This window comes from Macaca mulatta, chromosome 5, assembly GCF_049350105.2.
Source record: "Macaca mulatta isolate MMU2019108-1 chromosome 5, T2T-MMU8v2.0, whole genome shotgun sequence".
NCBI lineage: Eukaryota > Metazoa > Chordata > Mammalia > Primates > Cercopithecidae > Macaca > Macaca mulatta.
This window is the reverse complement of record NC_133410.1, coordinates 5,921,626-5,944,806: the sequence shown is the minus strand read 5'-3', so window position 1 is coordinate 5,944,806 and position 23,181 is coordinate 5,921,626. Positions and strand designations below refer to the sequence as shown.

Genomic DNA, 23,181 nt, shown 5'->3' with positions numbered 1-23,181 from the left:
GTGCTGCAGTGTATTTCCTTTGGGTTAGGGGTCTCCTCAGTGTTGTCCCTTTTGTGGTTGGTGAGAAAGATGTTACTGGACCCCACCACTTACCCAGAGTTAGCTTTTGGATCAGGGGTTTCTGCAGTATAGTCCCTTCGTGGTCATTAGAAAGATGTTACAGGAAAGGGGACCCGATGCAGACCCCAAGAGAGGGTTCTTGGAGCTCGCACAAGAAAGAACCCCAGGCAAGTCCACAGTGCAAAGTGAAAGCAAGTTTATTAGTGAAGGAATAAAAGAATGGCTACTCCATGGACAGAGCAGTTCTGAGGGCTGCTGGTTGCCCATTCTTATGGCTATTTCTTGATGATACGTGAAACAAGGGTGGGGGAATTATTCATGCCTCCCCTTCCTGACGTTGCCATGGCATCTGTAAACTGTCATGGTGCTGGTGGAGTACAGCAGTGAGGACGACCAGAGGTCACCGTCATTGCCATTTTGGTTTTGGTGAGCTTTGGCCGGCTGCTTTACTGCAAACGGTTTTATCAGCAAGGTCTTTATGACCTGTATTTTGTGCCAACTTCCTATCTCATCCTGTGACTTAGAATGCCTTGGTCATCTGGGAATGCAGCCCAGCAGGTTTCAGCCTCATTTCACCCAGCTCCTATTCAAGATGGAGTTGCTCTGGTTCACACGCCTCTGACAAGCGCATTATCACTTAGAGCAAGGACTTGAAACAGCCGGCATTACAGAGCCTGCTGGGGCAGGAGGTTTAATGACACAGAAAATCTTTGGTACGGGTTTGTGAAACTTGTGGGATACAAGAGTGTTCCTACACCACAATTTCAATGATGTACAAGAGCCTGGGAGAACAGACACTGAAAGGTTGCTAGTGGTCACTTGTGGGGATTGGGATCTGGGCTAATTTTATTTTCTTCTTTGCGCTTTACTATTTTGTCCAACTTTTGTTTTTTTTAATAACGGGCATACGTTAACTTTTTTTTTTTTTTTTTTTTTTTGAGACGGAGTCTCACGCTGTTGCCCAGGCTGGAGTGCAGTGGCGCGATCTCGGCTCACTGCAAGCTCCGCCTCCTGGGTTCACGCCATTCTCCTGCCTCAGCCTCCTGAGTAGCTAGGACTACAGGCACCCGCCACCGCGCCCGGCTAATTTTTTGTATTTTTAGTAGAGACGGGGTTTCACTGTGGTCTCGATCTCCTGACCTTGTGATCCGCCCGCCTCGGCCTCCCAAAGTGCTGGGATTACAGGCTTGAGCCACCACGCCCGGCCACGTTAACTTTTTTAAAAGAGTTCATCTGACTTTATCTCTAATGAAAAGGTATTTTAAGGTATAATATATTAAATGTATGTGTGCATTAATATATAATATGTACATTACATAAATATGTACATTAGTACATAAAAATCTGAAATACATACACCTGGGAAAAAAGAATTGAAACCATATAAAAATACATCTGGCTGGGCGTGGTGGCTCATGCCTGTAATCCCAGTACTTTGGGAGGCCAAGGTGGGCGGATCACAAGGTCAGGAGATTGAGACCACCCCAGCTCACACAGTGAAACCCCGTCTCTACTAAAAATACAAAAAAATTAGCCGGGCGAGGTGACGGGCACCTGTAGTCCCAGCTACTCGGGAGGCTGAGGCAGGAGAATGGCATGAACCCAGGAGGCGGAGGTTGCAGTGAGCCGAGATCCCGCCACTGTACTCCAGCCTGGGTGACAGAGCGAGACTCCATCTCAAAATAATAATAATAATAATAATAATAATAATAATAATAATAATAAAATAAAAATAAAAATACATCTGCAAGACAGTTTCCCTCCTGTGCCTGTCTCTAAATTTCTTTCCAGGGCAACTGTCACTATCATTTCCTGTGGGTGCCTGTGGAGATATTTTATATAACAGTCATGAATATGTATACAACACCCACGTTTTTTCCCAAATGTTGCCTTTTATTCAGGCTCTTCTGCTCCTCATTTTCTGTCCCTTTTATTTTTTCTACATGAGAACTTAGCTCTATTTTTAATTTTTATTTATTTATTTATTTATTTTTATTTTTTTCGTTTTTTTTGAGATGGAGTTTCACTCTTGTTTACCAGGCTGGAGTGCAATGGCGCAATCTCAGCTCACTGCAACCTCTGCCTCCTGCGTTCAAGCCATTCTCCTGCCTCAGCCTCCTGAGTAGCTGGGATTACAGGCACCTACCACCATGCCCAGCTAATTTTTTTGTATTTAGTAGAGACGGTGTTTAACCGTGTTGGTCAGGCTGGTCTGAAACTCCTGACCTCAGGTGATCCACCTGCCTCAGCCTCCCAAAGTGCTGGAATTACAGGCGTGAGCCACTGCACTCGGCCTATTTTTACTTTATTATTATTTTTCAGATGGAGTTTCACTATTGTTGCCCAGGCTAGAGTGCAGTGGGGCAATCTTGGCTCACTGCAACCTCAGCCTCCCAGGTTCAAGCAATTCTTCTGCTTCAGCCTCCTGAGTAGCTGAGATTACAGGCATGTGCCACCATTGCCTGGCTCATTTTGGTATTTTTAGTAGAGACAAGGTTTCACCATGTTGGCCAGGCTGGTCTCAAACTCTTGACCTAAAGTGATCTACCTGCCTCGGCCTCCCAAAGTGCTGGGATTACAGGTGTGAACCACCACACCCGGCCCAACCCTATTTTTAAAATGTAACTAATACAACCCAAGACTGTTCATATCTATGCGCACAGATCTACTCAGGCTTTTCAATGGCTTCATGGTGGTCTGTTATCTCAATGTAATCATAATTTCATCTGACTCCGTATGTGGACATTTAAATGTTTCTAATCTTTGGCACGTGTCTTAATAAGTGTAGATGTGTATACATGTGTCAATCACTAAAGGGATGTCAGATTGTTGTAATCACTTCTAGTAATCCAAAATCCCCTTCTAGCAACAACAAAAGTAACAGGAAGCCTATCTCATGGGGGGAGGGGGGACGGTCTTTTTGATAAATAATTCTGGGTGAACTAGAGATTTGTATGGGGAAGGCTTGTCTTGATCCACCTCCCACCATACCAGAAAACCCATTCCATATGGACTGCAGAGCTAAGTGTGAAAAGTGAAAACAAATCAAGCTTTTAGAGGAAAATATAGGAGGGCGTCTTTGTATCCTTGGAGGAAATAAAGATTTCTTTTTTCTTTTTTTTTTTTTTTTTTTGAGACGGAGTCTCACTCTGCCACCAGGCTGGCGTGTAATGGCGTGGTCTTGACTTATGGCAACCTCCGCACTCCCGGGTTCAAGCGATTCTCTGGTCTCAGCCTCCCAAGTAGCTGGGATTACAGGCGCTCGCCACCACCCCCAGCTAATTTTTTGTATTTTTAGTAGAGATGGGGTTTCACCATGTTGGCCAGGCTGGTCTCAAACTCCTGACCTTGTGGTCTGCCTGCCTTGGCCTCCCAAAGTGCTGGGATTACAGGCGTGAGCCATCACGCCCGGCCTAAAAGATTTCTTAAAACAGTGCTCAAAAGTGCTAACCGAGAAATTGATACATTGAACTGTATTGAAAGCAAGAAGTTCTGTTCCTCAGCAGACACTGTCAAGAGAGTGGGAAGGATAGTTGCAATATATATGCATATCCCAAACAGGACTTGTATTCAGCCAATACAGAGAACTAGAGCTTATGAAGGAAAAGAGAGACAACCCCGTGGGGATGCTTCACAGAAGAGGATAGCTAAATTGTCAGCCATCATGGAAGAAGTGTTCAATTGTACTGGTCATTAGGAAGATGCAAATTAAAACAGCAGGGTGAAATCACTACACCCATGCCCCGCCCAAGCCTGAAATGAAAAAGACAGCAAATATCAAAAGTTGGGGAGGACGTTTATTGTTGTTTTGAGCTGTTAGGTTTTGGGGTAATTTGTTATGTGGCAGTAGCTAGCTAATGCATCTGGTCATTTGGAGAGGGTTTTAGGAGTCATTGAGAAGATGAAATGATTAGATTTTGGGACTCATTTTAAAGTAGCTTGGTCCTTTCTATCAATATGCAATGAAAAATGAAAGTAATTATCTAGGTAATTTGACCAAGGTAACATTAGTTCCATTTGGAGTTTTCCAGTCAAAGTTTATGATGTGCCTTTTATTTTAATTGAATTTCTTCGTAATGGTCCTGATTCCCATTTCACTTGGCTGAGGCCAACTCGGCCTTGATCTCCAAATTTCCTTCCAGCGCTGGAAACCTCTGTGGCAATTCGGGGTAATCACCCTCTGATGTTGCTGCATCCAACTGTAAGAGAGGAAAGACATTTTATCTGGGAAAAAGCTTGCACGCCGGAGAATGCAGCACCTCACTAGCATGTCATGAAGACTCAGGCCTGACCTTTAAAACCAATTACCAGGATATCCACACCAAGCTAAACAGAACAACGATCGGGGGACAGAGCTGAACAGGCTTTGGAAACCCCACACCAAGTGGTTTCACTTTGCGCTTTCTATAAGACTGTTCCCCCTTAAAACGCAGCATAATGTCCAAGGGGGCTTCCAGCTGGGAAAACCACCCTGGCCTTAAACCTTGTCAACATAACGACACAGTCATCCTTCAGAGGAGAATTCCAAAGGCAAGGGCAGGCGCTCGCCCTTGAGTTTGGCTTCCTTTTACAGAATCTCTTTCTCGGCAGCAGCCACATGACCGCAAGCTGTTGGGAAGTGCAAGCCCTGACTGGGGCAGTGGCTCACACTTGTAATCCCAGCACTTGGGGAGGCTGAGGCAGGTGGATCACCTGAGGTCAGGAGTTTGAGACCAGCCTGGCCAATATGGTGAAACCCCGTCTCTACTAAAAATACAACAACAACAAAAAATTAGCCGGGCATGGTGGCGGGCACCTGTAATCCCAGCTACTCAGGAGGCTAAGGCAGGAGAATTGCTTGAACTTGGGAGGTGGAGGTTGCAGTGAGCTGAGAAGCTGAGATCGTGCCATTGTGCTCCAACCTGGGTGACAAGAGCGAAACTCTATCTCAAAAGAAAAAAAAAAGAAAAAGAAAAAGAGAAAGAGAAAGTGCAAGCACATCCCTACCCATGATGCCAGTGCATCCCAGCCACACGGAGGGGCAGTCCTTGCGCAGCTGGCAGGCTCTCGGAGGAGTTTTCTAGCCTCCCACGGTGTGTGGTCTCGGGGGCAGGAAGGGGAGTGCCATGACGCCGGCTGTGGCCATGGCCACCCCTTTGTCCCCACATTGTCGTGAGGATTTTCACCCCCACTTGCAAACACGGGAGATGCTCCTGGAGGTGAGACAGTGCCCGGTGTGCCGGGGAGGACCACTGGGGCTCACTGTCACTTTAGGCAGGGTACAGCGTCTTCACAGCTCACTCCCACTGCGGTTTATTTGTTGCTCCTGTTTGTGTCTGGGGGGTGGTCACCCAGGACCCAGTAGACAGGGTGGCCATTGCAGCAGGTGCCTCTGAGGAGAGGACACTCCCATAGAAGGAGCACATGTTGCTGGCACTCAAGGCCCACTGGCCAGAGCTGGCCACAGCCCCCACACTGCTGGGGGAGCCCGATGGCTGTCTCAGCCACAGCCAGGCATGGTGGTGGCCTTGCCACCCGGCAGCGTCCCCGGTGCTGGACACTAAGCTCCCAGAGGGCAGAGAACACGATGCTTTTGCTCCTCCTGCTCCATGGTTCGGCCCTCATCTTCACTCCCACGAGGAGCCCTTTCCTCTGTGTGCACGTGTGTGTCTCTGTGTGTGTGTGTGTGTGTGCATGTATGTGTGTGTGCATGTGTATGCATGCCTTGGCACTGGGAGCCTCAATCCTGGTGTTATTTTTCAACTATAAGCAACATCTGATTTCCCTCTATGATTTTTCAGCTGCTGGTTTTTAACCCCAGGATTCTTTTCTCTCTTTTTTTTTTTTTTTTTTGAGACGGAGTCTTGCTCTGTCGCCCAGGCTGGAGTACAGTGGCGCGATCTCGGCTCACTGCAAGCTCCGCCTCCCGGGCCCACACCATTCTCCTGCCTCAGCCTCCCGAGTAGCTGGGACCACAGGTGCCCGCCACCACAACCGGCTAATTTTTTGTATTTTTAGTAGAGACGGGGTTTCACCGTGTTAGCCAGGATGGTCTCGATCTCCTGACCTTGTGATCCGCCCGCCTCAGCCTCCCAAAGTGCTGGGATTACAGGCTTGAGCCACCGCGCCCGGCCCAGGATTCTTTTCTCAACACATTCTAGCAGAGCTTTTATCCCCGCTGAACACAGTCTGCACGCAGGAAGTGTGAGCTGGTTGTGATATTGGTGGAACAGCTGGATTGTAAACCTGCGGCGTGGGAGTCCTCAGGAGCTGCCTCATTTAGAAGCATCCGGGCTGTCGTCGTTTTGACCTTGTGCCTCCCTAACTGAGAATGATAGAGCCGAGCAAAGCCGGGAAAGATGCAGGAGCGAGGCCTGGCAGCCCTGAATCAGTTTCTCCAAGAAACAGGCCTGAGGTTTGAAGAGATTCAGGTTAGAAATCAATGAGGAGATTAGATAATCAGGTGAAGTCCAAGTGTACCATGCTAAAGATGTCTGAACGTTAAAATTGCTTTTTCGTTTTTGATGGGCCATTGTACTCCTGGGCATCCACCCAAAGGAGCTGAAAGTAGGGACTTGAGCAGACACATCTTTGCCAGTGTTCACGACAGCACGGTTCACACTGTCCAGGAGGTGAAAACAATCCAGATGGCCAGCAGTGATGAACGGACACACAAAACCTGGTCTAGATATACGATGGAATATTATTCAGCCTTAAAAAAGAATGAAATTCTGACACGTTCTGCAACATGGATGAGCCTTGAGGAGATTACACTCAGTGAAATAAGCCCGACACAAAAGGGCAATGATTGTGTGGTTCCGCTGGTATGAAATATCCAGACTAGGCAGGTCTTACATAGAGACAGAAAGTAGAATGGTGGGTGTTGGGGCTGGGGGAGGGCGGCCGGGAGTTAGTGTTTAATGGGGACAGAGTTTCTGTTTGGGGAGACGAGAACGTTCTGGAGATGGATAGCAATGTGAGTGTGCTTAATGCCCCTGAACTGTGCACCTAAAAGTGGCTAAGATGGCAAATTTTATGTTAGATACAGTTTGCTGCAATTAAAAAAATTAATACTGTAAAAGCATACCTGGGATGGGTTTGCAAAAGTTCTGCCAGAAACAGGAATGGATGTGTTTAGGAGAATCTGGGCAGAGAGCCAGGAATGGAAGCCAATTAAACCTCTTTGAGAACTCGCACTTAGGCAATTTTAATTTCTTGTAAGTAGTAAAATATGTAAGACCAACAAATTAAATGCTTCTCCCCAAAACAAAATTGGCACAATTTATGGCTCATTTACATTGTAAATCGACAATTAAGATGGGAAATAAACCAATTCTGGCCACCTGAACTGGGGAGACAAGTTGAATTTTGTCCCCCAAAATTCATATGTTGAAATTCAAACTCCCAGCATCCCAGAATGTGACCTGATTTGGAGATGGGCCTTTGCTGAGACAGTCAACTGAAAATGAAATCATTAGGGTGGGCCTTAATCCAGCAGGACTGATGTCCTTATAAAGAGGAGCGATTTGGAGAGACACACACCGGGAGAGCGCCACATGAAGATGAAGGCAGAAACTGGGGAGATGCTTTCACAAGCCAAAGACTGCCCAGGCTTGTGAGCAAAAACCGCCTCCAGAAGCTGGAAGAGAAGCCTCACAACAGATTTCCTCCCGGCGCCCCTAGAAGGAACCCCCGCTGCCAGCATCTTGATTTGGAACATGCAGCCTCCAAAACTGTGAGATGATAAATTTCTGTTGTTGAAGCCACCCAGTTGGAGGTACTTTGTTACGGCAGCCTTAGAAGCTAATACAAGTAAATAAAACACCAGAAAGATTTTCCCTTTCCCTGTATTGTGTTCGGATTTCCCTCTGCTCATAACGACACCCCTCGTATTGGCTTAGGGCCTACCATGATCTCCAGTGTGATCTCATCTTAACTCATGACGTCTGCACAGCCCCGTTCCCAAATATGGTCAGAAGGACAGGTAGCGAGGGTTAGGACTTTAACATCGTTTTTGAGGATCCTGGTCAACCCATAACAGTCTACACTCGGGTTCCTCCAAATTCATGTCCTTCCCACAGGCGAAATGCCTTCACCCCATCCTAACATTCCCCAAGGTCTTAAGTCTTCTAGGGTCAACTCTGAGTCCAAAATCTCATCTAACTCCCATTATTAACTCAGAGTCCCAAATCTCTGTCCTCCTCTGTTGTTTCAGGCCTTGCACAGAGGAGTGCTTGGTGAACATTTGGTGGAGGATACAGAAACCCACGTGGATTCTAGGTGGTGACTTGTGTCATTACAGAAGAGTCTAGCGCACATTAGGAAGACAGTGCCAACTGTCTTGACTTACTCAACGTTTAGTGCACACCACCTGTGTGCAGGGGTCCTGGGGACCCCACAGATGAAAACGTAAGCACATGATCAGAATACAGTGTAAAGCTGGGCTTCATCTATTACAGTGGGTACCATACAGTTTTACACTCGCGTACCTAAAACAACCCGGACAAGGCACAGGATTGATTTTCAATTTTGTAAAACAGAGCAAAAGTGCTTTTATTGATGTTTCATTTCTTTTTCCTGAGATCTTACCTCCCTAGGCAGAACTAAAAACTGTTTTTATATTAAAGGTCTGTGCCTCAGACTTTAAAAATATCTGTAGAATCTGTAATAAAGTTATCCATTTCATTTATGATAATGGTCATTCTTATTTTCTCTTTTGTTCCTGATCAATCTAACTAGAATTTATAAATTTAACAATTTTCTCAAGAACTAACATTCCCTTTCATTGATGTTCTCTATTATTTTCTGTTCTGTTTCATTGATTTCCACTCTGATTTTTATTATTTCTTTTCTCCTTTTTGTTTCAGGTTTCATTTGGTCTTATTTTTCTAGTTTGTTAAGGTGAAAGCTGAGGTCAATAATTTGCCTTTCTTCTTTTCCTTAAAAATTTGTTTGCCAGGTGCGGTGGCTCATGCCTGTAATCCCAGCACTTAGGGAGGCCGAGGCAGGCTGATCACTTGAGGTGAGGTGTTTGAGACCAGCCTGGCCAACATAGTGAAACCCTGTCTCTACTAAAAATACAAAATTAGCCGGGCGTAGTGGTGGGTGCCTGTAGTCCCAGCTACTTGGGAGGCTGAGGTGGAAGAATCACTTGAACCTGGGAGGTGGAGGTTGCAGTGAGCCAAGATTGTGCCATTGCACTCCAGCCTGGGCAACAATAATGAAACTCTGTCTCAAAAAAAAAAAAAAATGTTTTAGCTGAGTGTGATGGCTCACACCTGTAATCCCAGCACTTTGGGAGGCTGAGGCTGGCAGATCACTTGAGGTCAGGAGTTCGAGACCAGCCCGGTCAACATGGTGAAACCCCATCTCTACTAAAAATACAAAAATTAGCTGGGCATGGTGGTGCACCTCTAATCCCAGCTACTCAGGAGGCTGAGGCAGGAGAATCGCTTGAACCCAGGAGGTAGAGGTTGCAGTGAGCTGAGATTGCACCACTGCACTCCAGCCTGGGTGACAGAATGAGACTCCGTCTTAAAAAAAAAAATTGTTTTAAAAACAGCTTTATATACTTCATATACAATTCACCCTTTTAAAGTATGTAAGTCACTGGTAGTATATTCTTAGACAAGTTCAACCACCACTAAAATTAATTTTAGAACATTTTCTTCACCCCAAAAAGAAACCTATATTCATGACTTCAAATTTCTCCTTCCCCCAGCTCCTGGCAACCTATAGTTGACTTTCTGTGTCTGTAGTTGTCCCTGTTCTGGACATTTTCTATAAGTGGAATCACATATGATCTTTTATGTGTAACTTCCTTCACTGAGCATAATGTTTTCAAGGTTCGTTCATGCTGTATCAGGGCCTCCTTGCTTTTATGGCCAAATAATGCTCCATTGTGTGGGTAGACCACGCTGTGTTTATCCATTCACCATTGGATGGACGTCTGGGTTGTTTCTCCCTTTTGGCTATTATGAATAATGCTGCCATGAACATTTACATGTACATTTTGTATGGACGTATGTTTCCTTTTTTTTTTTTTTTTTTTGGAGATGGAGTTTTGCCCTTTTGCCCAGGCTGGAGTGCAGTGGCATGATCTTGGCTCACTGCAACCTCCACCTCTGGGGTTCAAATGATTCTCCTACCTCAGCCTCCTGAGTAGCTGGGATTACAGGTGCCCGGCACCATGCCCAGCTACTTTTTGTATTTTTAGTAGAGACAGGGTTTCACCATGTTGGCCAGGCTGGTCTCAAACTCGTGACCTCATGATCTGCCCGCCTTGGCCTCTCAGAGTGCTGGGATTACAGGTGTGAGCCGCCACGCTCGGCCTGTTTTCACGTGTCTTGGGTGTGTACCTAGAGAAGGAATTGTGGGGTTCTATAGTAGCTCTGTGTTTCACCTATGAAGAACTACCAGACTGTTTTCCAGAGCAGCTACAGCATTTTACCTTCCCACCAGCGGTGTATCAGGTTCTTATTTCTGCAAACCTTCACCCACACTTATCTGCCTCTTTTTCCCCCTGACTTTGATTCTAGCCTTTCAATGAATGTGAAATGACATTTCCTTGTGGTCTTGATTTGCATTTCCCTGGTGACTAATAATGTCTAGGGTGTCTTCATGTGTTTGGTGGCCATCTGTATATTTTCTTTGGAAGAACGTCTGCTTAGATCCTTTGCCCATTTTTAAATTGGGTTGTCTTTTTATTGTCGAGTTACCTGAGTTCTTTACATATTCTGGATACAAAGCCCTTCTTAGAAATAAGATTTGCAAATAGTCTCTCCCATCTGGTTGGTTATCTTTTTACTAACTTACTTTTTTTTTTTTTTTTTTTGAGACAGGGTCTCACTCTTTTGCCCAGGCTGGAGTGCAATGGCGCAATCTTGGCTCACTGCAACCTCTACCTCCCAGGTTCAAGCAGTCCTTGCACCCCAGCCTCCTGAGTAGCTGGGACTATAGGCACACACCATCACACCTGCCTAATTTTTATATTTTTTTGTAGAGGCAGGGTTTTGCCATGTTGGTCAGGCTGATCTCAAACTCCTGGCCTCAAGTGATTGAACCGCCTTGGCCTCCCCAAGTGCTGGGATGACAGGCGTGAGCCACTGCACCCAGCCTACTTTCTTGATAGTGTCCTGGGGAGCACAGCTGTTTTGAATCTGCTGAAATCCAATTTCTTTCTTCTTCCTTTTGTTGCTCATGCTTTGGTGTCAAGGCTAAGAGGCCGTTGCCTCCATGAGGTCCTGGAGACGCAGCCCTCTGTTGCTTCTAAGAGCTTCATCATTCTAGCACTTGCCTTTAGTTCTTTGTTTTTGAGGGAACAGAGGCCATTTAGCTTGGAGAAGGAGGGAGGGGTATGGTAGCTACTGGCAGACTTAGAGGGGCTGTCCTGGGATAGTGTCCAGAGGGCATTGGGACCCTGAGGACAGCTGGAGCCAGTGTGTGTGTGTGTGTGTGTGTGTGTGTGTGTGTGTGTGTTGGGGGCAGGGGTGAGTGGAGGGGTAGGGGAGTGGGATTTAGTTAGGCAGACCCTGTGTCAGCTCTAATGATCTGGGGATGAAACAGGCTGGGCAGGGAGGGGTCCTTTGGAGCTCTCGCCTCTCAGAAGCAGGACCCAAACCAGCTCCCCAGCTCCCCCAGCACGTCCCCTCCAGCTTGAGGCAGGGCTGATGTGGGAAAGGATGGGGGAAGGAGCCCTGGTGAGTCAGATGGAGAACAAAGGGCCCACCTTGGTGGGAGGAGGGAGAGAGGAGGCCGAGGAGGGTGAACTGTGCAGACAGGTGGCCTGCGAGGGGTGTTGTGCTGCCCTTGGGCTCTGGGTGAGGCCTCTGTCCCACCGAGGAAGACCCTCCTTGCAGAGAACTCATCTTCCACCTTCCAAAACTTCAGGGCGCCGCTCAGGCACCTCACAGGATAACAGCTTGGATAGCAGCAGAACTGGCTGTTCACAAGCATCTTGTGGTTTTTCAGAGCCCTGTCCTGCCCTTTGGGGCAACACTTCCTCCTGCCAGTCCCTCTGTCCAGAAGCCTGGTCCTCACATGGGCACCTTTCCTTTCCTCACCCTCCAGGTCGCCCAAATCCCATAGCCCTTATTATCACGTGCTGTGGATGCCAGTACACAGCCAGGCCACTGTCTCTGGGGAGCAACCAGGAGCTCGCACAGCCCGGGTAAAGGCTGCCATCCCAGAGCTGTGGGAAGGGAGGCGACAGGACAAGAAGGAAAGGAAGGAAAAGCCTGCGGAACCTGCAGTGCGATTGTTGGGGGAAGCCGGTGAGAATTTAGGCTTGGAGAGGGCAAATACCTGTTTCTGCCTCCGCAGGACGCTGCTCTCAGAAGGCAAAGAGCTCTTGGGCTGGGCATAGTGGCTTACGCTGGTAACCGCAACACTTTGGGAAGCTAAGGAAGGTGGATTACTTGAGGTCAAGAGCTCGAGACCAGCCTGGCCAACATGGTGAAACCTCTTCTCTACTAAAAATGCAAAAAATTAGCTGGGTGTGGTGGCACATGCCTGTAATCCCAACCACTTGCGAAGCTGAGGCATGAGAATCACTTAAATCCGGGAGGTGGAGGTTGCAGTGAGCTGAGATTGCACCACTGCACTCCAGCCTGAGCGACAGAGCGAGGCTCCGTCTCAAAAAACAAAAACAAAAAATAAAAATGATTAAAAAAAAAAAAGGGGAAGAGCTCTTGGTGGAAGGAAGCCCAGCTTCCAGTATTACCCAGGTCTCAGGGAAGCACTCTCTTGACTCTCTGGGACTCAGTTTCCCTATCTCCTGCTGTGAGGTGACCGTTGCTGTGGTCGATCCATTCAACCTCACCCTGAGCAATTTTGGGGGCTGGGCCCTGAGCCCTGTCCAGGGCCTCAGAGGCAGGGGCGTGATCCAGGGGCGTCTCCGCAGCGGCGGCGAGACAGGTCATGATAGTCCAATCTGTCAGTCTCCCAGATGGGGGCAGTGAGGCCCGGAGAGAGGAGAGGACTAAATCGTCAGCGGGACTGTGAGCTCCTGGAGGAAGGGCTGAGTCTTTTATTTTTCTTTTCATGTCTGTATCACCAGCACCCAGCAAATGGCGGGGCACACACGAGGTCTTCGGAAGCTGCCTGGTTGCTTTGGGTGCAGTGTTTTGTGATAGAATCAGAGTTAGAACCTGGACCTCTGCTTCCTGGCCCGCTTTCCACTGCACCAGGCTCTGAGTTAATGGCAGGGAGGGCGGGGAGGACCTGGGCCCCGCCCACCTGGGCCCCGCCCACCTGGGCCCCGCCCACCTGGGCCCCGCCCACCAGGCTCCCAATCACCAGGGCCCCGGCCCCGCCCTTCCCCGCCCTTGCCCTGAACCCCGCCCTTCCTTGGCTCCGCCCCTTCCCCGCCTTCGTCGCGGAGCCCGGCTCTAGCCTGGGACATCTGGCTGGACTCAGCCTCCCACAGTAGTGAGACACCGTGCCCGGTCCCTCCTATACTCTTTTGAGGATTCAGGAGTACAGGGATGCTCTTTGTGCTGAGAACTCGCTCGTCAGGCTGCTTGGCCTCTTACCCCATCTGTAGAGTGGGCTCAGGCCTGATGGTGGTCGTGTCTTGTTTGTCACGCTGGGATTCGTGTCTCTGGTGACATTTTTGCAGCACTTGGTCACGCAGATGACTGTGGACAGCTGCCAGGAGCACTGGCCGTGTGCACCAGACTCAGCGTGAGGAAGTCCTCGGGGGCAAAGTGTAAGTGGAAAACGCTGTGAGGGAAGAAGCTGTGGGGCAGGGAGTCAGGAGCCCAGGGCATGGGTCCAGTCCTGTCCCTGACTTGCTAGTCCACAAAAGCCTGTCCCCCGGCGTTAGTTTTCTATGCCTGGATTACATGGCAGTTGAGTCCTAAACACTGTGGGACAGACGCTGCCTCTAGTTCTTGCATCTGGCTCAGTCCTTACAGAGGAGCTCTCTGGAGGACTGGCGGGGCTCTGGGCTTCTGACTCCCAAGCTCCTCCATCCACCCTGTGGGCTCTGCCAGGAGCTAGCGCCTGACGACCCCCTCCTGATGTTCCCTTCCACTGGGGAGGGCCTCCTCCAGCCTCTCCCGGGCGCCCTCCTCCTACTCAGAGGGAGAGTTTGTAGATGAGGTCGGCCAACAGGGGCCTACCATCTTCCCTCTGCCCCATGATGACAGATATCTGCCCAGGCTGTGGAGGCCCATGGTCAGTCAGTTTGTCCAACACTGGAGCTCATGTTAGGCCTCTCGCTGGCCTGCAGACAGAAGCCATATTCTCCAAAATCCCTTTCCTTAGCAATAAGGGGGTATCTTGGTTTCCCATCTGCCAAGTCCTGTGTGTGGTGTCTCCCCTGGCTTGGAACACAGGAGAGGTGCTGTTGGCTGGCCACTCCATGTGTCCAGTCAGGTGGTTCCTCTCACCGTCCTGGGTGGCTCCCTGCTGCCAATGGGATGAAGTTCACATCCCTAGGATAGCTGGCCCCATGCACCCCTGCCCACCCCAGCGTCAACCTTCTGCCTGCACCCCAGCCCTCTGCCACATTGAGCTCCTGCAGACCCTCTACTTTGCTGCACTGGCCTTTGAAGATTTTGCTGACTTACCTGGAATGTTCCTTCCTCCCCTCCTGAACACCCCAACCCAAGCTCATTGCCTAGTTAATAGCTATCTTTTGACTCAGGTCCCAACCTGGTTGTCACCTCCCCCAGGAAGCATTCCTGGATTGCCCAAGCTGCTTTAGGCATCGCCTCTGTGCCTTTCTCCATCAGTGTCCTGGCCACAGTGAGAGGTCTTTGCCTCTTGGGCTGAGGACAAGGGCCTGTCAGGGCTGTTGGGCAGAACGGTGACCCAGAGCTAGCAGGTCCCCCGGGAGGTCTGAGGGAACTCTTTTTCTCCTTTCCTCCCCCGTCACTGCCCCTGCCTGTCCCTTCCTCGTTGTCTTCATTCACCTCCTATACTCTTTTTTTTGAGACAAGGTCTCACTCTGTTGTCCAGGCTGGATGGAGCACAGTGGCGTGATCTTGGCTCACTGCAACCTCCGCCTCCTGGGTTCAAGTGATTCTCCTGCCTCACCCTCCCGAGTAGCTGGGATTACAGGCACGCGCCAACAGGCCCTGCTAATTTTTGTATTTTTAGTAGAGATGGGGTTTCACCATATTGGCCAGGCTGGTCTCCAACTCCTGACCTCAAGCGATCTGCCTGCCTCGGCCTCCCAAAGTGTTGGGATTACAGGCATGAGCCACTGTGCCCAGCCACCCTCCTATACTCTTTTTTTTTTTTGAGACAGCGTCTGGCTCTGTCGCCCAGCCTGGAGTGCAGTGGTGCAGTCTTGGCTCACTGCAAGCTCCGCCTCCCAGCTTCACGCCATTCTCCTGCCTCAGCCTCCCGAGTAGCTGGGACTACAGGCACTGCCACCACGCCTGGCTAATTTGTTGTATTTTTAGTAGAGATGGGGTTTCACCGTGTTGCTAACAGGATAGTCTCGATCTCCTGAGCTCGTGATCCGCCCGCCTCGACCTCCCAAAGTGCTGGGATTACAGGCGTGAGCCACTGCGCCCGGCCCCTCCTGTACTCTTTTGATTCCTGACACACTGGGGTTAATGACCGAGTGGCAGAGGGGCCTCCTCCAAGCCCCTGACCCCCTTGGAGTCCAGCCTTCTCTCCGGGCCCTCCTTGCCTTCACTTCCTCCACGCCAGCCGTGAATTATGGGACGCATCGGGCCCATTTGCCAGGTGTCTGGCCCCGTCTGGAAGCAAGTGGTTTGCTTCGAGGTGATGAACGAGGCTTGCTGGGCTTGGCCCTGAGCCAGCACACGTTGTTTGGCTATGAGCCACCATGCGCCTTCCCCTGACTCTGCAAAGAGTTCAGCCAAGACAGAGAACTGAGATACGTTCCCCCCATTTTGTCTTTGTTTTTGGAAATATCTTGCATCATGCTATTTATGTTTTTGAAAAAAATCAGTGCAACAAACTGTGTGCAATATGCTCCTTAGCTAGAGAAGGTGGAATTATTCTTTCCCTGCTTTTTTATTCCCACTGTCAAAGAAGACACCGTGTGGTAGCCACATCCTCCCTGTGTGGCTGGTGGCCTTGGGAGATTTGTCTTCAGAAAGCCCAGGCAGAGCGGGAGTTTTGACTTTTTTTTTTTTTTTTTAAATAAGGAGTCTTACCTTGTCACCCAGGCTAGGGTGCAGTGGCGTGATCTTGGCTCACCACAACCTCCACCTCCCGGGTTCAAGCGATTCTCTTGCCTCAGCCTCCTGAGTAGCTGGGACAACAGGTGCCCGCCACCACGCCCGGCTAATTTTTGTATTTTTTAGTAGAGACGGGGTTTCACCATGTTGGCCAGGCTGGTCTGGAACTCCTCTCTGGTGATCCACCCGCCTCGGCCTCCCAAAGTGTTGGGATTACAGGCCTGAGCCATCGCGCCTGGTTAAGTTTTGACTGTTTTGTGCCACTGGGCAAACACATTTGCATTCATTGGCCCATGAGTGTTTTGAGGGAACTATGTGAATATGTGTGCCCTGAATTACCTGCTCTCTGGGGCTCTGCATTCAGCCAGGGCTGGTGGGGAACCCCGCCATCTCTGAGGCTGGTGGAGCAGCCATGGGGCAGGGTGAGGTAGAAATCCCCCTTCCTGGCCGGGTGAGGTGGCTCACCCCTATAATCTCAGCACTTTGGGAGGCCAAGGTGGGCAGGTTGCTTCTGTCCAGGGGTTCTAGACCAGCCTGGGCAACATGGTGAACCCCATCTCTACTAAAAATATGAAAGTTACCTGAATGTAATGGCATGCGCCTATAGTCCCAACTACTCAGTAGGCTGAGGTGGGAGAATCAGCTGAGCCCTGGAGGTCAAGGCTGCAGTGAGCCAAGACTGCGTCACTGCACTCCAGCCTGGGCAACAGAGTGAGACCCTGTCTCAAAAACAAACAAACAAACAAAAACTGTTGTTGGCTTGGTGCGGTGGCTCACTCCTGTAATCCCAGCACTTTGGGAGGTCAAGGCCGGTCGATCACTTGAGGTCAGGAGTTCGAGACCAGCCTGACCAACATGGTAAAACCCCGTCTCTACTAAAAAATACAAAATTAGCTGGGTGTGGTGGCGCCTGCCTGTAATCCCAGCTACTTAGGAGGCTGAGGGAGGAGAAATGTTTGAACCTGGGAGGCAGAGGTTGCAGTGAGCCGAGATTGCACCATTGCACTCCTGGGCAACAAGAACGAAACACTGTCTCAAAAAAAAAAATCCCCCTTCACACACTCCCCTATCCCTGAGCTTGGCAACGGCACCTGGAGACCTTGTGTTGTGACTCGGACAAGACCCCTCACTCTGGGCCTCAGCACTCCACGCTGTTAGAGCACCGTAGCCCCCAGGAGCTAGAGAAGGTGATGATCAAATGCACACCCCCATATATGATCCCCCAGGGCCCCATCCGATTCCTGCTGGCCCTGGCTCTTCCGGAACCCATCATCTAGACTCTGAGCTGAGAGCATTCACTGGCCTCCTCTAGCCAGACCTCTTCTGGGCTTGTGGGCATTAAGGCAGATATGAGGGCTGGACATCTGACCCTCCAGGACAGTGCCCAGCCTGGGGCTCCCTGCGTGGGGTGAGCAGCTGCCCCTGCTTTCGTTTTATAGCTCAGGGCTGGTTTCCTTTCCTCTTAAATGCTGCTCTGGTCCCCTAGAAGGCCCTGAGAAGACGACCTCCCCCGTGTGCAGGGTCCTTCCACCTTTCTGAGACACTGGTGACTCAATGGATCTGGTGCGGGCTCTGGTGGGTACCTAGAGACAAGGGGGAATCCTGTGATGGGAGCCCGAGAGGGGCAAGCACAGGCTCCAGGGGAGGCGGGCAGAGGGGCCTCCTGTCCCAGGGCTGGGGAGTGCCATGGAGAGGGCACCTGTGGCCCTGGGCTTTGGGGACTCCTGGGGCCTGGTGTCCCAGGATAGGAAGTGGCTTCCCGGAACTCCCCACCAGCCCTCATTCCTTTTCCCAGCCAAACTCCCTTTTCTCTGTCTTGGCTTTCAATCCACAGGGAAGTCAGAGACTAACTCAGACCATCTCCCCAGCGGAGACACCTTCGTGGCCACTCGGTGGCTGAAGCTACTGTTTCTCTGGTTTAGAGTGTGTGTGTGGTGTGAGTGTGTGTGTCTGTATGTGAGTGTGTGTATGCACATGTGTGGTCGTATCAGAGTCTCCTCTGAATCCCCATGGACGTGCCAGGGTTCCACTCAGGACTCGCCAATCTGATGGGGAGAGGTGGGCGTGCCTCTTTGGACCACGGGGCGGAGACAGCTCACGTAGGCTGCCCTCATGCCTCTGAGCCTAGGAGGCAGGGGTTGCCCTGATCGGCTCGAGGGTGGGCTGAGGTTGGGTCCTGGGTCTGTGACTCACAAACCACAACTTGGACAAGTTATTTAAGTAGCCTGGGCCTCAGTTTCCTCATCTGTAAACGGGGGAGGAATGGCTCCTCCCTGGCAGAGTGGAAGAGAGGATGACATGCATCGCTCAGTGTGGGGTGAGAACAGCACCTGTCCTGTTGACAGCGAGGATGAGAATGGCACCATTGCTGGGGTTCCCAGGTCACAGGAGGGGCATTTCCTGTCCAGCCTCGGACTCCCCCTGCCCTCTTCCCCGACACGCAGGGCAGCACCTGAGAGGCACGCAGTTCTTACTGCTGGACCCACTGGGCTCTGCTCCAGCCACCCCTACCACGCCTCGGCCCTTGTCCTCCCCTCTTTAAGCTGGCGTGACCCCTGTGGACACCCCTTCCCCAGGACTGACTGTGACTGTGTGCAGATCTCCCGTCTCCTAACACAGAGTCATGCGCATTTCATCCCCTTATTTAAAGCAGCATGGAATCCACCAAGCAGAGGCAATCATGTTCCTGTTTCCCCCCACCAGATCCTTATTCTTTGGTGAATTTTTCTGCTCAAAACCTTGACCTTTGACACGAGGTTTGCCAGGGGCTGTCCCCCCGGGCAGCAGCGATGGGTGGTGTCTGACTTTGAGGGCCAGCTCACTGTCTGCTCCCTGGTGCGGGTGTGCAGCAGCGCCCGCTGGTCACCTGGCCCTGGCTGCTTCCTCCACCCACCCCTCCTGTCTGCCCCCCGAGCTGCCAGGGCCAGCCCACCAGCCTCTCTCCCTGGGTTATTACAGCGGCCTCCTGCCTGGTCTTGGCAGCTCCCTCCAATATGCCTCTGTCCATCCCTTCCAGAGAAGGCTTTTAGATCGCAGGTGGAACTGGCTCTCTCTCATTTCCAGCCATCCCTGCCCCCCCTTCCTCCAGGGCCAGTCCAAACCCTGCAGGTGTTAGATGATTGCTGGGATCGGGGCCTGCTTTTCTCTGTCTTCATCAGCGGCTGAATTTTATATCTGGCACAGGCTTATTGTCTCCTCCTCCCTCACTGGAGCATCAGCTCGTGAGGGTGGGGACTTGGCCACTGTTGTATCCCCAGCACCTAGACAGAACCTGGCTGGTGTAGGTGCCACTCACCTGGTGAGGGAGGGAATGAATGAATGAATGAATGAATGAGTGACTCTCTCTCCAGGTGCTCCTTGCCAGGCCCCAATCCCTACCCTACTCTAGGCTCTTGCTGACACCCCGAGCCTGCTCCTGTCTCCCCATGCTGGGGATTCCTCCCCATAAAGACAGAAGCCCTAGGCTGGCAGCAGAGAGGTTTTACGGAAGGAGGTGCACCCACCCATGCCACTGGCCGAGCAGAATCCAGGCCAGAGGGGCTGCTGCCTCCTTAATTTAGTAATCTGAGCTCTCCATCCTCTGAGCAGGGTTAGGTGGAAGGTGGAGGCAGCTATCAGGAGGGGCCGAGACCCTTGCTGTGTGCCCTGGGAGGGGACCCTCTCCCTCCTAGTCCTCGGAGCCCTTGGCAGATACAAATCGTTTGCGTCTGCTCTAGACTCCAAGGGAGCAGGCCTTGCTGCCAGCTTGCCTTGGCCCCCAGGCCTCTCCCTGAATCTCTTCACTCCTTCCATTAACTGGGGATGGGGGTGGGGGGCAGGAGGTCGGCCACAGGGCTCCTGTCACTGAATGGGGACACACAAGGCAGGAGCTGGACACTGCCGGATCCCAGAGCAGCTCAGCCTTCAGGGAACTGAGCTTAGGTGGGGGCCAGGATGCTTCCCCGTGCCTTGAGGCCATCTCAACAGGAGAAACAAAACAAAACACAACACCTGCTGTGGTTCGGCTGTGTCCCCACTCAAATCTCATCTTGAATTGTAACTCCCACAGTTCCCACGTGTCGTGGGAGGAACCCGGTGGGAGGTGATTGAATTTATGGGGGCGGGCGTTTCCTGTGCTGTTTTTGTGATAGTGAATGAGTCTCAAGAGATCTGATGGTCTTCAAAATGGGAGTTTCCCTGCACAAGTTCTCTCTCTTGCTGCTGCCATGCAAGAAGTGACTTTCACCTTCCATCATGATTGTGAGGCCTCCCCAGCCTTGTGAAACTGTGAGTCCATTAACCCCCTTTCTTTTGTAAATTGCCCAGTCTCAGGTATGTCTTTATCAACAGTGTGAAAACGGACGAATACGACACCTGGACACTGGCCAGAGAGCAGCAGCTAAGTGCATCCTGCAGCCCTGGGTGGGAACATTCTAAATCGGACAGAACACATCATGGGTTTTACTTTCCAAAAAGGCAAAATATGAGATGTTTATACAGCAAAATTCTAATTTTGTAGAAAATCAAGGAACGAGATGGAGGGACTGTCTCAGGGCATGGAGCAGAGGGCTCTGTACACAAGTCCTCGGGTCTCCTGGCCAGCACCTGAGTCTCTTCTGGGGCCACGCCGGGGCTTCCAGAGCCCTGTTGTCCATGTGCACAGCGGCCGCCAGTGCCTGGAATGAGTGCACGCTGGGGGCAGCTCTTAGCCAGTGCTGAGCCTAGGATGGGGGCCGCTCTGGGCTGGGCACCACCGTGAAGGGGCCTGGAGGGGGCAGGAGGATGAGCCTGCCCCTGCCCTCACGGTGCTTACTGTCCATGGTTAGACAGGCACTTTCTAAGCCAATCTCCTCTGCAGAGTGACCCATCACATGCCATGCCTGCCCCTTTCCATGGGTTCCTTCCAACCCTGACCCTCAGACTACAGGGTCCTTAAGGCTGAGGACTGTTTCCCTGTGTATCCCTAGCATTGATGCACGGTCTGGCACCTAGCAGCTGCTGGACTAACGAGAGTTGAGCTGGATTCGCTTGATGAAAGCTGGCTTCTGATCGGGGAGGGACGTGTGCCAAGCTGCCTGATGAGAGTGTGGCTATAGCCTGATTCTGGGGACCCTGCAGAGGAGGGAACAAGGGGGCTGGATGTGGGGTGCGGCAAAGACAGAGAAGGATGGCAGCCCTGGGGGATAGTGTGGCCAAGGGAGACCTCGGAGAAGGTGATCTCTGAGGCGACAGGCTGTCACGAGGCTTGTCGTGGGTGTGGCAGTGGATGCCTCGACTTCCCAGGCTCCTGCAGAACCTGCAGCAAAGTCCCTGGTACCAGGCCATGCTCTGTGGCTGGGGAGCTCAAGGCTGGTGGGCCAGCTGCCATCGGGCCATTTTTGCACAAAGCAAGAGAGAGGTGAGGATGCCAAGATGTCATTTTGCTGGACATTGGGATGGCAGGTGATTTTAATTCTGTTCATTTCTGCATTTTCTAAATTTTCCGCAATGAACCTTTCTTTGCTGCTTTGTTTTTCTAATAAGGACGGAATGATAAACAGTATTAGCACCATGGGTCTGTCTACCGTGGTGTGGTTCAGGCCTCCCCCCAGCGGTGAAGGAACCATGACCTTGGCAATGCCTCGGCCTTCTGAGGCAGGGCCAGTGGACTGAGGCAGAGTGGCTTGAATGGTCGTCTGTGATGCATGACTGCTGTGGAATCACCGAGCGGTGGCCAGTATGGCAGCAGTGGTGAAGGGGGATGCCCTCCTGGCCTTCTGTCCCCGCATCTTTGGGACCAGGAGTGGCTTTGCTCCAGCTGTGCCAGCCCTGGGGCTGGCCATGAAGGTGCTGGGTGGACACCCTCCCTTTCCTGGGCCACAATGGGCCTTGGACCACATATCCTGACAGAATGGGGAGGACAAGGGGCTCACGGAAGCAGAGACTCAGCCAAGGCCCCAAAGTACAGGCACAGAGGGGCTGGGATGAGGGCCCAAGTCTCCTGACCTCCAGGGTAGCCACAAAAGATGGGTCGTGGCTTCCAGCTGGAAGTTGCAGCTGTGATGGTTGAAGTCTCTGCCCCATCCCATGGGAGGCCATAGCTTATGGGTTGCACTGGGCACCCCAAATTCCTGTGTTGAAACCCTAATCCCCAGTGTCATTTGGACCTTGAGAGCTTGTTTGGAGGTTCTAGCAGGGGAGTGCAGCTACTCATATACCCTTGACCGAAGACTGGTCCTCCTCTGTCAGGGATGGTCGATGCAGCATGCAGCTTTGGGAGGGACGCACGAGGAGCAGTGAGGGAGGAGGGGGACACCCGTCTGGCCAGCAAGATCAGTCGAATCGACCCTATCAATCGATGGCGTGACAGACGTCGCAGCCAGATCGCCCTCACAGCCCCCCAGGATCATTTGGAATGAGGGTCTTCGAGGAGATAATTAAGGCAAAGTGAGGTCATTTGGGTGGGCCTCAGTTCAATCTGACTGGTGTCTTTATAGGAAGAGGAGATTAGGACAGACACACACAGAGGGAAGACCCTGTGAGGACGGAGGCCAAGGAGCGAGGCCTCAGAAGGAACCAGCCCTGCCGGCACGCTGACCTTGGACCCCCAGCCTCCAGAAGCGTGAGGAAACCATTTCTGTTGTTTGTGCCCTGTGGTCTGCAGGGCTTTGTTATGGCTGCGCAGGAGGACCGGTCCCCCTCCCGCCTGGCTTGCCCATCCCAGGAACAGGGAGCTCTTTGCCTGACCAGGAGGCCTCTGTGGACAACTCCGAGAGCAAGCTCTCCCTGAGACTGAGCCAACCACCCCTCCCACAGCTCCGGCCACTGGCCCTTGTTCTACCCGATCCCACCTGAATGGAGGGCGTCATGCCAGGGTCCTCAACAAGCATGAGTCACGGCCTGCACAGCCACCCTGGACCCCACCGCGGGAAGCTGTCAGAGGCTGCGGATCAGAGGAGGAGGGAGAATTTTGAGCAGGTGCGTATCATGGAAGGCTTCTCCGAGGAGGTGGCATTAGATG

The 23,181-nt window shown here is 51.4% G+C and overlaps 1 long non-coding RNA gene across 1 annotated transcript in view; it reads left to right on the top strand.

Annotated features, from left to right (window-relative positions):
- Window positions 1-22,782, top strand: part of LOC114678233 (uncharacterized) — a 44,404-nt gene extending 21,622 nt beyond the window's left edge. Inside the window, exon 3 of the long non-coding RNA XR_013417744.1 lies at window positions 22,658-22,782. This is a non-coding gene — a long non-coding RNA (uncharacterized LOC114678233). The remainder of the gene's footprint in view (window positions 1-22,657) is intronic.
- The last annotated feature ends 399 nt before the right edge of the window (window positions 22,783-23,181 follow it).